Consider the following 15,931-nt stretch of genomic DNA (forward strand, 5'->3'; position numbering starts at 1 on the left):
GAAAAATCAGCAAACCCAGTCCAATTTTCACTTGCTCTAAGGTCAGACTGCCACTCGTCTTCCATTCCAATGTTCTATCAGGCCATCTGCTTTCACATGGTATGGTCATGTGATACAACTCCTACAATGTGCATCCCATGGTCACTCCTGTGCATATGAAATGGGGGCCCTGAGGTCAAACAGTATTCTGCATGAGACTCCCCGTGTGTAGATCTTGCTCCACGCAAGCCCCTGAATAGCCATGCTGGGTGAAGCTCTGCGGAGAGAAAAAGCAAAGCCATACCTGGAATACGCGTGTATTCTTGTGAAGACAAACACTAGCCCTTCTGGAATGAAGGGGGTAGATGACTTACCACCAGTGCCTAGTTAGTTCTCTTGAGGAACGGTGCCATACCAAGATCTCAGCGTTGGGCTTTGTGGCTGACAGTTTGGTCATTCTGAATTGACCAGAGTCTTCGTAAATGGAGCCCATTAAGCTGGTGCCTATTTCCATATCGGCCACCCTGACTAACCTGTTCATGTGCCCATTGTGTCAGTTCTGGGATAGCTCTAGGCAAAGACCAGCTGAATCGTTTTGTCTTCTTGGTTGTTCAGTGCATTTCTCCACAGTAGATGTTTTCTGGTGGGTATTAACATGCAATAACACAAGTTTTCACACTTCATGCCCATCTCCTTATGTTCAATCACATGTCTCTCCTCCAAACATCCTTGTTTCTGATCTGTTGGTCCCTTTCCTTCCGGTATGGTTATAATGTATCCCTTGTTCATTTTTGGTTTGAACCTTCATATTATGCTGATCCCTTCCATAAACCAAACTTACGTTTTTTCTTCCTCTTTTATCTGGATGTACAAGATCCTTATATGGATAGGGGAAATGAAAACTGGAAGAAGGTCACTGGAACGAACAACTCTGGTGGGTGCTTTGGAAATCTGGGCCATGAAGATTACTTAGGCCCTCTGATCCTGCTCAAACTCAATTCCATTTGCCTCTTATGATGGACTGTTCTGGGTCTTTTTGATATTACGTTTGGCAGGTCTGACAGGACCCCATTTATAATACACAGTTTCAGAGACGTGGCCACTTGGTGCCACATGGTAAATTGCTTTACATCTTCCAGGGTCCGACGTCTTACCAGGAGCTGTTTCTCAAAAGGAATAAAATCGCCCTCTGCTGATGCCATGGCCATAGGCCAGAACCACAGGAGCATGTGTTCCAATTCTCTCTCTGGGGCTTGCCCTAACACCGCCCTGCATCTCTTTCAACCACTTATTCTTCAAACACAACTGGCCCCACTGGCAGGGCTGTTTCCATTGTAGCCTAAATTTTCTGCAGATCCCTTTATTGCCTTTGGCTTTACTCAGAGCTGGTGGCCTTCTGTGTCACTTAGTATATTAGCCAGAGAAGCAGATCTAGATGTAAAATCTGTTGCCTCAGAACCCAAAAGCCCCTCCAAGCACTGTGCTTCCTTCTCAGTAGTAAGGGATTAAAATACAGAAATGTATCTTTTACTTTGTAAGCATTGTATCAGCACACCCCTCCCCGTAGGTCCCTATAAAATTGTACCGAATTGTCATGTTCTTGAATCCTCGTAAGTTTTTCTCACTCCCTGTGGAGTAAATGTATCTTCCCTAAGCTTTTATAATCTTAATAAACTCTTGCTCATTCTGATTGAACTGCAAAATGTCATCAATATAATGGATCAATGTAATATCCTGTAGAATATTTCTCTCAACATGAATTTGTATCTCTTTGGACTACATTATGACAGAGGTTGGGGGAGTTCTATTCCCAGAGCAAAACCATACATGAATATTGTCATTCATCGCAACGAAAATGCACAGTCTCTGTGGTTTTTCATTCATTGGATAGGAAAGAAGCATTTGCCAGGTAAACAGCTACATACCATATCCCTGAGACTTATTGGTTGGCTCTTGAAAAGATAGCAAGTCCAGCACAGCATTTTAAACAAATGTTTATTTCTTTTTGAGAAAGTGCAAGTAGGGGAGGGGCAGAGAGAGGAGGGCAGAAGATCCGAAGCAGGCTCTGAGCTGACAGGTTAACAACTGCAAGCCTGATGTGGGGCTTGAACTCACCAACTGCGAGATTGTGACCTAAGTAGAAGTCAGGTACTCAACCACATAGCTATGCAGGCGCCCCCAGCAGAGCAGTTTTGATCAGGCCAGCTACCATGTTGGGCTTTGAGTAGACTATGTTCTCTCTAAAATCTGTCCATTTTGCATAGGAAGCAGAGTAGCATATTAAATGAATACATGATAAGAACCCTCACCATTGCATCTTTTAGATCTTCACAGATGGCATAATCTTCTCATCTCACCCTGAGATGTGGTATTTTTTTTTTAATTTAGTATCTTGATGTGATGTGGGGAGAGGTTGGGGAGATGCCATTGATTTTCACAAGGCGTTCCTTGCTGTCATAGCTCTCATTCTACAGGTCTGAGATCCAATGTGGGGTTACCCCAATTGCCAAGAATGATAATCCCAACTATACATTCGGTGACCATGAAAATGAACCAGTGATCCTATTGAAAACTAGATTTTAGCATGACTCCACCATTTATTATCTGTCACCTATAGATCACCCCTCTGATGGGTGGCCTGCAATAATGTTTTGGGTTTCCAGGTATCACATCCATTCATACCCAATGTCTAACAGTGAATTAAGTGTCTGGATATTATCTTTAATTCAATGTACAGATACCCAAGTCAATGTTTATAGTTTCCCTTTTAAACAAATAAGAAATGGGAAGCATACATTTAAAAAAGGTGTTAACAGGGTACCTGGGGTGGCTCAGTCAATTAAGCATCTGATTTCAGCTCAGGTCATGATCTCATGGTTTATGAGTTTGAGCCCCACATTGGGCTCTATGATGACAATGTGGAGACTGTTGAAATTCTCTCTCCCCTCCTCTCTTTGCCCCTCCTCCCTCTCAAAAATAAATAAAAATAAATACACTTTAAAAAAAAGAGAACTATCCTGACATAAATGGAATCATAGCTCATGTTACTTATGCTCTTTACCTGAGCAATTCATGCATGCATGCAAAAAAACATTAAGGCCTTATTTTGGGGGCAGATTGTGCTAGATGCTTGAACTTACATAAAAAGCATTCAGACACAGAGCTAGAAAGTTCTGAAATTTGTCAAATTTCTCATTTGACCATATAAATATAGAAATGATATTTTAAAATGATTCTTGGTAATTTAAAAGGATATAACCAAATATGATACCAGTTATATTATTTTAAGGAGTTATACTCATGTAATTATTATTCTTTTTCTTTAAAAATATATTGGTTCTGGTTGGCAAGAATGTGGAGACAGAGGAAACTTTTTGCACTGTTGGTGGGAATGCAAACTGGTGCAGTCACTTTGGAAAACAGTATGGAGGTTCCTCAAAAAATTAAAAATAGAACTACTCTGTGACCTAGCAATTGCACAGCTAGGTATTAATCCAAAGGACAAAAAAAATGCTGATTCACAGGGGTACATGCACCTCAATGTTCATAGCAGCATTGTCAACAACGGTTAAATTATGGAAAGAGCCCAAATGTCCATTGAGTGGTGAATGGATAAAAAAGATGTGACATGTATATGTGTGTGTGTGTGTGTGTGTGTGTATATATATATATATATATATATATATATATACAGATACATATATACATATACATACATATGTGTGTATATATACATACACACATATATATAATGGAATACTACTTGGTGATGAAAAAAGAATGAAATCTTGCCATTTGCAACAATGTGAATGGAACCAGAGGGTATTATGCTGAGCAAACTGAAGTCAGTCAGAGAAAGACAAATATCATACAATTTTACTCATATGTAGAATTTAAGAAACACAGCAGATGAACATAGGGAAAGGGAAGGAAAAATAAGATAAAAACAGAGAAGGTGACAAACCATAAGAGACTCTTAAATACAGAGAACAAACTGAGGGTTGCTGGAGGGGAAGAGGCAGGGGGATGGGCTAAATGGGTGATGGGCATTACAGAGGGCACTTGGGATGAGCACTGGGTGTTGTATGTAAGTGATGAATCACTGGGTTCTACTCCTGAAACCAATACTACACTGTATGTTAACTAACTTGAATTTAAATAAATTTAGTTTTAAAAAATGTATTGGTTCTAGGGGCACCTGTGGGGCTCAGTTGGTTAAGCATCTGAGTCTTGATTTAGGCTCAGGTTAGGATCTCATAGTTGATGAGATGGAACCTCACATCGGGCTCTGAGCTGAGCCCTCTTGGGATTCTGTGTCTCTCCCTTTCTCTTTGCCCCTCCCCCACTGCTTCTCTCTCTCTCTCTCTCTCTCTCTCTCTCTCTCTCTGTCTCTCTGTCTCTCTCTCTGTCTCTCTCTCTCTCTGAAAAAAAGTATTATTTCTAGACCCTTCAAAAAAAGTTGAGGCAAAAGACATTTAAGTAAATGTATTCAAAGGATGTTGATATTGACTTATAGCTGCCACATATGTCACTGCACACCTACAGGAGGCACCAATCACAGGGAATCAATGTGACTGGAGGCACCCATTGTGTACAGCCCACTGCCTGCACAATTGTGTATAAAAACCCTACAATCCTATTACCTGAAATCGTGCTGTAGTCCGAGCCTACTGTGCAGGATTAGGAGGAACGTTTTTGCCTCATTCTCATGTTTGAAAGCCTTGAATTTAAAATTTTGCTAAGTTCAAATGAGGTTATATAACCCATTTTATAATGTTTATGCACTACAAAGTTTTTGTTTGGTAAACGTAAATATTTAAAATGCAAAATGAGTTTTTAAAACATTGTTATTTCATTCTTGAACAACTAGAGCATTAAAAGACAATTAAATAGGCAACAATAAACAAACAAAACCAAAGGGGTCCAGGTTTCAGTGCGTGCCCATGTGGTGGAACAATTATTACTCTTATCATTTCCGCCTATCATTAAGAAAGCACGTCAATTACACAAGCCCAGATGCTAGATCACAAACACAACTTCTTTAATGTTAGTTGGAAGTTGAGCTCCATCTCTGAGGGGAGATGAGGAAAGAAAAGAAAATTTTCTATCCTGGCAAGGCGGGCACTAACCCTTTGTACCCTTGGGAAGATACTTCTGTTTCATAAACATTCATTGTGTTAAGTCCTAGGGATACAGGACGGATGTGATATCTCCTTTCTCATGCTATTTAGACCTGTAAAGGAAGACCAAAAATGTGGTAATTAATTATAATTATTTCTATATACCCTATACATAATACACTATGTGTTATGTACTCTGTGCAATATACTAGTAATTGTATGTAACTACTTAAGTCACATGCCCATGAAACAGGCCTTGCATAGGGGATTCTTTTCTGGAGACAGAGGGAGGAAGATATGGTAGTAAGCATTTATTGACTCCCTAGCATCCATTCCATCCCATGCCCTTTCCTTTATAAGATCCATTTGATTAAGGTGGAATTAACCCCATCCTCAGATCCAAGTGGATCCTAACTGATATAAACCAGTTTGTGTAATCTTATCCCCTTCACCTCAGTGAGACTTGAAATAACATAGGCCTATGCCAAAGAGGCTAGTGCTGTTTCTAGACGGAAGTGATCTGTTCAGACGGGTCCAATCAGATTGTCCAGACAATTTTGGCTGTTTGGGAAAGAAGGTCTTTCTCCAGGTGCTATGATATTCAGAGATGAGGTTTGGAACTTCTGTATGCCATTTTTCTACCATGAAAAAAGCCAGCTTGAAAAGATGGCTCTCAGATAGCTACATGACTAATACCTTCAAGTCTTTGATTTAAGCCAGTAAAAAATCCCTCATGGCAGCTAGGCATGGGGAAAGAAGTTGAAGTGTAGATTGCACTACTGAAGTCCTTAAAGCAGCATTTCAAAACTCCAGAGAAAAGAAATAAAAAGGTGGGGTGTGGGTCGCCTGGGTGGCATAGAACTTCGGCTCAGGTCATGATCTCACAGTTCCTGGGTTCGATCCCCATGTCAGGCTCTTTGCTGACAGCTCCGGAGCCTGGAGCCTGCTTCAAATTCTGTGTCTCTCTTCCTGCCCCTACCCCGCTCATGTCCCCCTCCCCTCTCTCTTTCTCAAAAATAAATAAACATTGTTATTATTTTTTTAAAGGAGGGGTGGCTGGCTGGCTCAGTCGGAGAAGCATGTGACTCTTGATCTTGGGGTCATAAGTTCAAGTCCTACATTGGATGTAGGGATCACTTAAATAAAGAAAAAAAAATTAAAAAGGAAACTTACTAGATGATCGATGTTGGCACAAGCCATGCAGGTACAGTAGTAGAAAAAAAAATGGTGCAAGAACAAAATGTTGTAAAAACTGCACTCCATGCTTCAGAGCCAAAATATAACACAAAGATAAAGTTTGGAATAAAGAGGAACAATAGCTTTATTGCTTTGCCAGGCAAAGGAGACTGCAGCTCGCTATTGCCTTCAAAAAACCGCAGGCTATCCAGAGGAAGGGACTGCTGCGTTTTATAAGGAAATACGGGATCTAGTCGGTTTCAACAGGAATTGCGTAAGTGCTGCCAGCCCCCTTGGTTGTTTTCAGGGTGGTACCTAGTTCCTGGAAAAAAAAGGGGGGGTAGGGGAGGATGTTTGCGGAAAAGAGGAAAATGGTTACTTCAAAATGGAGCTTCGCTGAAGCATTAGTGCAGCCATTTTGATTTTTCCTCAGTTTTGTGCTTTTCAGGGGTTTCAAAACCAGGAAGTGTAAAACTGTAATCTGGCTGTTTGCAAATCTGAATGTTCCCCTTTGGCCCCTCAAAGGGGCTTGGTGTGTCCATTGTCAGCTGCAAGTAGGAATTCTGAAGAGGAACAAGAGGGAATCCTAAGAAATGGGGGCAGTGGAAAAGAGGAGAAGGAAAAAAAAGAAAGAATAAAATTAAGAAAGAAAATGGTACACAAAGGTTTACTGAGTTATTTAATTATATTTCTGTAATGCACAGAGCTGGAAAATGGCATCGGAAATAAAGATATCCCTCCATTAGATATTCCAAATCTGTGCCACTACCACAAAGCCCATCCAAACCATGAGTGGCCCACTCTAAATTGATTATTTATCTTACTACAGAGAAGTGGGATCATCGAGGGCCAAATGACTCAGCATTCTACCATTCTACTTACAATAACCCCTCCATCCACAGAATTGTTTTTCCCTTCTCTGAATGTCTCCAAAGAAGAGGTTTCCCACACCTTTGTTGAGGCTAAACCCCACACCTTTACTCCTCATCTTCTCTCTAGACCCGGTTTATCTGTTTTCCCTTCAAACTTTTATTTTCTACAGACTCCTTCCTCTCAGCTTAGGTATATGCTTAATGTCTATGTCTTTGAGAAATTTCTCCAATACAGTGTATTGTTTTCTAGCTAGCATTTTGGGGGGAAAAAATCTACACTTGTTTCTTCCACTCATGCTATGCTACTGAAGCAGCATTGGCACGTAAGAAATGATCTGAATACCAAATCCAAAGGGCTTAGCCTTTGACATTTTATTATTTTGTTTTCTTTTTTTTTTTAATTTTTTTTAACGTTTATTTATTTTTAGACAGAGAGAGACAGAGCATGAATGGGGGAGGGTCAGAGAGAGGGAGACACAGAATCCAAAACAGGCTCCAGGCTCTGAGCGGTCAGCACAGAGCCCGACGCGGGGCTCAAACTCACGGACCGTGAGGTCATGACCTGAGCCGAAGTCGGCCGCCTAACCGACTGAGCCACCCAGGCACCCCTATTTTGTTTTCTTTTAATATTATTAATTTAGTTTGAGAGAGAGAGAGAGAGTGAGTACAAGTGCAGGAGGGACAGAGGAGAGGGGGAGAGAGAACTCCAAGAAAACTCCACCCTTACTTAGCACAGAGTCTCATGCGGGTCTCGATCTCACAACTCTGAGAGTCAGAAGCTCAATGGACTGAGCCACTCAGGTGCTGACATTTTATTTTTTTAATTATTCCTTCTTTGTAGGAACTCTATGCCCTTGGTTTCTCTGACATTTTCTTTTGGATCTCTTCTTACATAGCACCCATTTTCTGGCATTCTTCTGCTTGCTATTTAAATTTCTATGTTTCTGACTTCAGATCTCTTCTCAGTCTATACCTCTCCCCTAGGAAAACTGAATTCCCATAACCTATGTGCTGATACCTTTAGATCTCTACTTTAGACTTTTCTGCAAGTACCTGACCCATTGAACTTATTGCCTACTAGATACTTGCACTAAAATATCTCTCAGGAAGTTCTGTTTTCTCCACTCATTGCTGAGCTTCTGTCTCTTATTTCCTATCTTGATTAGGGACACACATTTTCCAAAACAAGAAACGGAATCAAATCAACACTCACCTGTTATTACCTTCTTACAATTAGTCACTAAGCTTTTATCATCTCTGGTATATCCTACTGCAGTAGCTTCCTATTCAACTGTGCTTCTTAAGTCCAATTCCACCCTCCCCCATCTCTTCCTCCACATTCTGCCAAGAGGGATCTCTCTAATCCAAGTGCAATATAAGTCTGATCATGTTATTTTCTTGTTCAGAGTTCTCTAACAACATCCCATCACCTGCAGGATTAAAGCTAAGTTATTGCTCAACACCTTTGGCAGACGTACAAGAGCCTGCGTGCTTTGCTGCTTATGTTCTTGTCCGGCCACATCTAGCTTATTAAGCAAACTGTTTAAAATTCTCCAAACACCTAATGGTGCTTTCAGGTCTTTAGTTTTTGTGCATGCTATTCCCTCTGACTAAACTTGCCTTTTCTTTATCTTTTCAACTTTAGAAAAGTCCTATGCATCTTTCAAAACCCAGCTAAACGTCATCCACAACTGAATCTTGGCAGAATTTTAATAGTACTGAAAGTAACCAAATAATATACATAAAGACAAATAGGAATTAATTACTTTCTCTTAGAGTTGAAAAAACCAGGATTTGGATATTTGAATTAAGTTAAATTGTGAAATGTGGAATTAAAAATGACACCCATACTGGTGCACCTGGGTGGCTCAGTCACTCTTGGTTTCAGCTCAGGTCATGATCTCAGTTTGTGAGTCTGAGTCCTTCATTGGGCTCTCTGCTGTCAGCACAGAGCCCGCTTCTGATCCTCTGTCTCCCCTTCTCTCTGCTCCTCCACTGCTCACTTGAGTGTGCTCTCTCTCTCTGTCTCAAAAATAATAAATAAACATTTAAAAAAATGATGTCTATGCTAACATTTATTTTCTACACCCAGCCTCTTCCTCCTTTAGGTCACTTCCTTATCTGGTGAATCTTGGTGGGGGGAAGAGACTCCCTCCCTCCTATAAAAGTGAAACCTCATTTTCCTAGATGCAACCTCACCAGTTTTTAACTCTTTGACTCAAAGGCACTTACTGCATAGAAGCAGGACTGATAGGAAATCCATCTTGGCAAGAATAGGGCAGCAATTTAAGCTGCATCAACTTTCAGAGAAGCAATAGTTGGGATTCTGACAGCCTGTCCAAGCCCCCACAGTTTCCATGGTACAACAGCTATGCTTGTAGCTAGTGGTAGTCGCATGGAGGTATTTAAGGGACCAATTCCCTGACATCACTTTAGAGATTATTCCCGATGGTGTGGTCTCTAAACGGGTAAAGGTAGAGGTGAATAACAAAATAGAAGGCCCATGCTTGCTGTCAAGGGCAAGTAGCCTGAAAGAAACATGAACTGAGGTAAAATGATAGAAACATGAAGTTAAAGTACAGCTTGTAAGCTGTGCATACAAAAGTAACAATGATTTCTGGTGATGAAAACACAGGAGGATTCATAAAGAGATATATTTTTAATTGATTCTGGAAGAATGAGTAGGATTTTTGGTAGGGCAATGTCTGGAGTGAAGGAAGTAGGGATTGTTACTAAGGCATGCTAGGTTTTTTGTTTTTGTCTTTGTTTTTGTATTTTGAGAGAGAGAGCGAGCAGAGGAGGGGCTGAGGGGGAGAGAGAAAGAGAGAGAGAGAGAGAGAGAGAGAGAGAGAGAGAGAGAGAGAGAGAATCTTAAGTAGTTTTCATGTCTGACACAGAGCCCAACCCGGGGCTCAATCTCATGACCATGAGATCATAACCTGAGCTGAAATCAAAAGTCAGATGCTTACCCAACTGAGCCCCCAAGGCACTCTAAGGGATGCTAAGTTTAAGGAACAATATAATCAAAAGCAAATAAGAGAAAGTAGATAATGGGAAAAAAAATGTAGGCTGCTGTTTCAACTATAATCAAGTACTGAGGAACATGGTCCACTTTAAAGATGATGGTCTAGTTGTTTCTAGAAACAGGAGAGTTCACAGGCACACATATGAGAGGGCTCCAGCTTCTCCCACAGATCTGAGTTCCAAAGGCCACATTCCAGGCCTGTAGAAGTGCAAATAGTTCAACAGACCCTTGGCTCATGTAGACTCAAGTGCCTTGGGTAGTAGCTGATGTGCTAAGCCCACCTCAGCCTGGCTCTTGTCTCATGTGGTCCAGAGTTGCACAAATCATGGGTCAAATGATGACTTTCAGCTTTTTTTAGAGAGAAGTAATTTCTTCAAACTAATCGATCATAAATCCAATATTTAAAATAGGTAAAGAAGATTTTCTCGGTGGATGGAGACATGGAAGATCCCACCGCCTTTTTCTCTGGGCTCCCTCTTGACCACGTCATATATTTTGGCACTTGACCTTGGACTTCTAAGAATATAAAGAATGAAGGTTTCTAAACCACTGTATTATACAAAAGTGAAATTCCATAGCAAGAGCAAGAAATTGCTTTAGAGGAGTCATGATGAAGGAATCACACTTACACATGTTTGATTTTTAAATGGGCTGTATCAAAGCCTCTTGGAGTCACCTAATCTGTATTGTGATATAGAAAGGAAGAAGAGGAACAAATAAGCTACACATGTAAGGATTTTATGGAGACTCACTAAAAGTAGGAAGGAAAGAAATAAAATATATGTTATAATTTGGGGAATAAAGACTTTTTAGATATAAATTAATAATAATAATAACAATAATAATATTGAATATTGGGGTAAGGACTGCTCTGAAGGTAAAGGGAAAAATCTATTGTGTTAGTTTCTTGTTAAAAACCAAGATGCAACTGTAAAAATTTTGTTGTCACTGATTATAGAAGAGGTAAAAGCATAGGCATAAATACATGTCTATTGCTTTTATAATAAATCTGTGATAAATATAACTGAAGTTATACTTTTCAATGCTAACAATGTAATAATATAACAAGTGAATCTTTGATTTTTTTTTTTTTTTTGTGCAGTGGGATGTGGTCAAGAGACTATGAAGAATACACTGAGCTATCAATGTCAAGATTCTAGTACCAGACCACCCAAGAGCTAATTGGACTCAGCAAAGGGTGTGTTCTGTTTAGATGATGATGATGATGATGATGATGATGATGTGTGTGTGTGTGTGTGTGTGTGTGTTCTGGAAGAAAAAAAGTTTTAAGAATGTGGTATACTAATCTGTACACATATGCCCTACAGCATGCAGTGAGTTCAAGCATGTTTATTTGGTCGTCTATGCCAAACCAGGCAGGGCAAGATGTTTCTCAATCTCCTTTAAAGCCACAAATCAAAGTGTTCTCTTGGGAAGGACCCCTTGGGGGGTAGTAATGCAGGGTCCTACCTAGATTGCCTCCCAGGAACTATAAAACACTAGCTAGGTATGTATCAACCCATTTTTTTCCCCTTTTGCATTGTCTCAGCTGTGTTTCTCTTCAATTCTAAAAGGAGACAAAAACGTAAGAATAAAAAAGAAAATGTACCTGGGCATCATCAATGGTATATAGGAACAGAAGAATTTAGTTTTCTCATTATATTAGGAGAATTTCTACTAAAAAAATAGGTATGCACATGTATGTATATTTATATAAAGCACCTACCATGTTGCCAAGCATTGTTTTAGGCACAGTCAAGGTCCCTACCTTCTAGGAAAGTGATTAGACAGGAAAACAAGGCAACCTTAGACTTCAATACCTGTCACAGAGGACAGAAACTGGGTGATATGGTAGTAACTAGGAGCAAGTTTTCTTTCTTTGCGTTTTAATGTAATTTACTTCATTTTGTGCGCATTATGAAGGTTACCAAGGAAGGCCTTTCCACATTAGATCACGGTGCTGACTAGAGTTAAGTTGCAGGTCATGTAAAAGTTCTAAGGAAAGAATCATTCCGGCAGAGCGTATGTAAAACTCTTGGCAGGAAACAGTTTGGTGCGTTGGAAAGAGGGGTATGGCAAGCAGCGAGGAAGGTAGATAGTGATGTCAGAGGGTAGAAAGCTGGGCAGATGGCAGTTCAGTTAGGCTACATGATAGACAGGTTGAAGTCAACTCCAGGAACATTCGAAAGACACACAAGGGTTTGAGTGGGGAAAATGACCTAGCCTGTTGGCTTTGTAAAAGAAGACTTGGGTTTTCTGTGTGGAGAATGGTGTATGCTAGCAGAACTGATACGAGCTGGGGGGACTAACTGGAGGCTACTTTGCAGGCCCACTGGGAGATGATGGTGGCTTACACTGGGAATGGCAGTGGAGACTGACAAGAAAGTGTATTCCAGAAGGGCTTTGGAGGTGAGATTAATGGCCTTTCTGGCAGTTTATATGTGACAAATGGGATGAGGGTCCACAAGGAGATGGAGAAGACTCTAGAAGGCTCTGGAAGGCTCTAGAATGACAATGTCGGTTTAAACGGCTGTGTGTTTTTGCCCTCCATTTACTGAAATGGAGAAAGGTACAGAGGAAAAATGGGTTGTGGAAGGAATCAAGAGCTCCCTGTTAAGCTTGAGATGTTTCTGGAACATCTAAGTCAAGAGGGCAAGTATACAGATATACGAGCAGGGCTCCCTCATATACTTGTTCAGCTACTGTTTTACACAAAGGCACCCAGGAGCATCTCCCCAGAGGTGACACTTCTTTAAAAATCTACACAATGGCTTAGGATAAATGCTAGATGCAATACTGCTGTGAATTGCATCCAGACTTTAAGCCTCAATACCCAAAGTATCTTCCAAGTCTAAACTCCATTGAGAGTGTGCAGGACTCACAAACATTAGCATAAGCTAATTTTCTTCCCCTTACGCATTCTAATCTATAACATGGAGCATATTTCCATTCTGTCCCCTTGGACATATTTTGTTACTTACTCTTCACCTCAGGTGGCCTGCCTGCTGTTATTTTCAAAAGATTAATCCTGGGGGTTATATTGCATAAGCCTGTTCTTTATTTGACCTGAAACATTCCTTCACTCCTAAAAGACAGACAGGATGTGGCCTAATAGGAAAGGGTTCATGAAGCCCCAGCCCCAGTACAGCTGGCGCCCATTCTCTGCCTGCGGCTGCCAACAAGGCTGGGAGATGACTGCTTTCCTAAGCATGTCAGACGCTGCAGCTGGGAAGGTGCAGTTCTCTGGGAATAGGCTCTAATAGGGCCCCCAAAGTGGGTGGCATGTTTATCTTTCCCCTTGAAAAACAAAAGGTCAACTGGGAACACATGTTTCTATGGCAACGGTGAATTCAAAGGAGATGCTCAATCCCAGCAAATGTGGACACAGGGGAAAGAAGAAGAGGTAAGTTGGCCCATGTGGAGAAGATAGGTCTTGGTAGTGCATTGAGTTTCTCTTCATTTCAATTTAATCCCCACCTGAATTCACACAGGATTAAAGGCTTTGGTGAAGAAAATGTGTGGAAAAAAAAAAAATAATGCCGCAAGGAATATAATCGGTACATCACCTAAGAGGGAGGTGTTTATTTGAGGTACAACAGACTAGTAGTATTTTGTCAGCAAATGATGCTACTGATTTTCAAAATAGGTATTTTACTTGTTAGTATTAGAAGTGACTTAATCTATTCTGCCTTTTGCGCTTCTTGAAAGGCCACATGTGACAAATAAGTTATTAAAAATTATTTTGTCATTTTTATTTTCAGTGGTCCAACCTATTTTATTCTGCCATGATTTTTACTAGTTTTCAGTACATGGTACTGATACATGAAATGTGGAAATACTTCATCAACATTACATACGAAGTTGGAGGGAGGAGGGAAACAGAAACAGTAAGAATCAAATACAAAGGAAAATCAGTATAAGGAAAATCCTATTCAGAACTCTTAATAGCTACAAGGAACAGAGAGAGTGTAAAAGATTGTGCAGAAAAATAACACCATCAGAACAGTATTTTGTGTCATTTCTTTCAAAGTATACAAATGGGAGGAAATACTTCACAGAGTGTTACAAAATGTCCTCCTCTAAAATATCTTAGAAATAACCCCCCCCCCAAGACACCAAATAGAATTTATTTTTACTTTTAGAATCATAAATCTAATGTGTACTTATTGTGAATTCTTCAAAAAATTCACAAGAGGGCGCCTGGGTGGCTCAGTAGGTTGAGCGTCCAATGTCCAACTTGGTTTCTGCTCAGGTAATGATCCCACAGTCATGAGATCAAGCCCCACATCAGGCTCAGTGCTGAACAAGGAGCCTGCTTAAGATTCTCTCTCTCTCTACTCCTCTCCCCTCACTCTCAAATAAAAAATTAAAATAAAAAAACCAAAAAAATAAAAATTCACAAGAATATGGAGCAACAGTGGAAATCCCTATATTGCCGTCTCCTCATCCCCGCTGTAGAAGGAATCTCTGTTGTAAGTTTGTTGCGTAGTTTTCCAGAGTTATTCATATTGCACTTTAGGGAGACTTGGAGAGGAGGTAGCATGAAGTAGTGGAAAAGCAGCAAGATGGAAAGGTTACTCCCCAAGGTCTGCCACTCTGTGGCTTTTGGAGAATCAATTTACCTCCTTGGGACTCTGACTCCTGATGTGTAAAATGAAGTAGTTCCAGGGAAAGGTGGGGTGAGATTTACCACCAGCCACCAGCCACAGGCTACTGGAAATCGGTAGGGATGTTTTTGGCAATTTTGTTTGTCATAATAACTAGGAGAGCGACCTGATATTTGTGTCCCTGAGAACAGGGATGCTAGGCATTTCCAAAGTATGGTAAAGAATTTTCCCAATCTAACTCCTAGTAGTACCTTCTACTCTAGGAAAAGTAGGAGCATTGCTGAGATCTTGTCCAACCGACAAGAAGGCCTGGTGCAGAATAGTTACTGGTGATGTCTACCAACAACAACACTTGTTGGCTTACCAAGTGAGTCTCCTTAGCAACAAAATTTTTGACATCCCATAAGTGTTGTATTTACATTAAAATAGTTTTCTTTGTGTTATAATTCAACAGAAAAGGTGGATTTTCAGTCTAGAAATAGTCTATTATTTTGGTGATCTCTCAGCTTGCATTTTGCTTTTATTTAAGTTATTAAGGTGATCTGCTAGGAAACCAATTGTTTTCACTATTCTTTTTTTTCTTGTGGTATTATGTAAATCTCATTAGTTTTTCATTTTTATAGAAGTTTGCCTCTTTTGTCACACAGGCAAATCCCAAAGAAAACACTACAATACACATAAATCTACACCACAGCCTGCAAGCGTCAAAGCTGATGCTCCACCCAAGTGATTTGTAAATGATTGTTTAATATTCGATGACTTTCTAAAGTTCTCCACATGCTCCACAGGGGCCCAGTAGTCAAACCCTTCTCCTATTAATTTTATTTTAAGAAGCTGACCTAATAACAATAATGATAGAAATCAGGAGGTATCAGAGAGTACTCTACATCTGTATAAAGTAAATGGAAACCTAGAGCTTATTTCTTCTAATGCTTTCACAAAAATCACCTTAGGGAGATACAAAAATTTGGAAAGTTGGATAGGCCAAATGCTATTCTTTTCATTTTGAAATTAAGAAAGGAAAAGTACACAGTACAGTAACTTGATGTTCAAAGCATCCTCTTATAACAAACTCATTGTCTTCAAGGGTTTATAAAACACCAATATGGGCTCAGTTGGTTGGGCATCCGACTTCAGTTCAGGTCATGATCT

The 15,931-nt window shown here is 40.2% G+C and overlaps 1 long non-coding RNA gene across 8 annotated transcripts in view; it reads right to left on the bottom strand.

Annotated features, from left to right (window-relative positions):
• LOC125170412 (uncharacterized) overlaps positions 1–15,931 on the bottom strand; it is a 437,501-nt gene that overhangs the window by 32,623 nt on the left and 388,947 nt on the right. For 5 of the 8 annotated variants that reach the window (XR_007154025.1, XR_007154019.1, XR_007154018.1 and 2 more), the window contains 2 exons: positions 6,273–6,861; positions 5,036–5,212 (listed from right to left, as the gene is read on the bottom strand). The exons of 1 other annotated variant lie outside the window; for it this stretch is intronic. This is a non-coding gene — a long non-coding RNA (uncharacterized LOC125170412). Of the gene's footprint in view, positions 1–5,035; positions 5,213–6,272; positions 6,862–15,931 lie in introns of those variants that run through there. 2 more of the 8 variants (XR_007154020.1, XR_007154023.1) reach the window with 2 other exon arrangements.

This window comes from Prionailurus viverrinus, chromosome B4 (genome assembly GCF_022837055.1).
Source record: "Prionailurus viverrinus isolate Anna chromosome B4, UM_Priviv_1.0, whole genome shotgun sequence".
Classification (NCBI taxonomy): domain Eukaryota; kingdom Metazoa; phylum Chordata; class Mammalia; order Carnivora; family Felidae; genus Prionailurus; species Prionailurus viverrinus.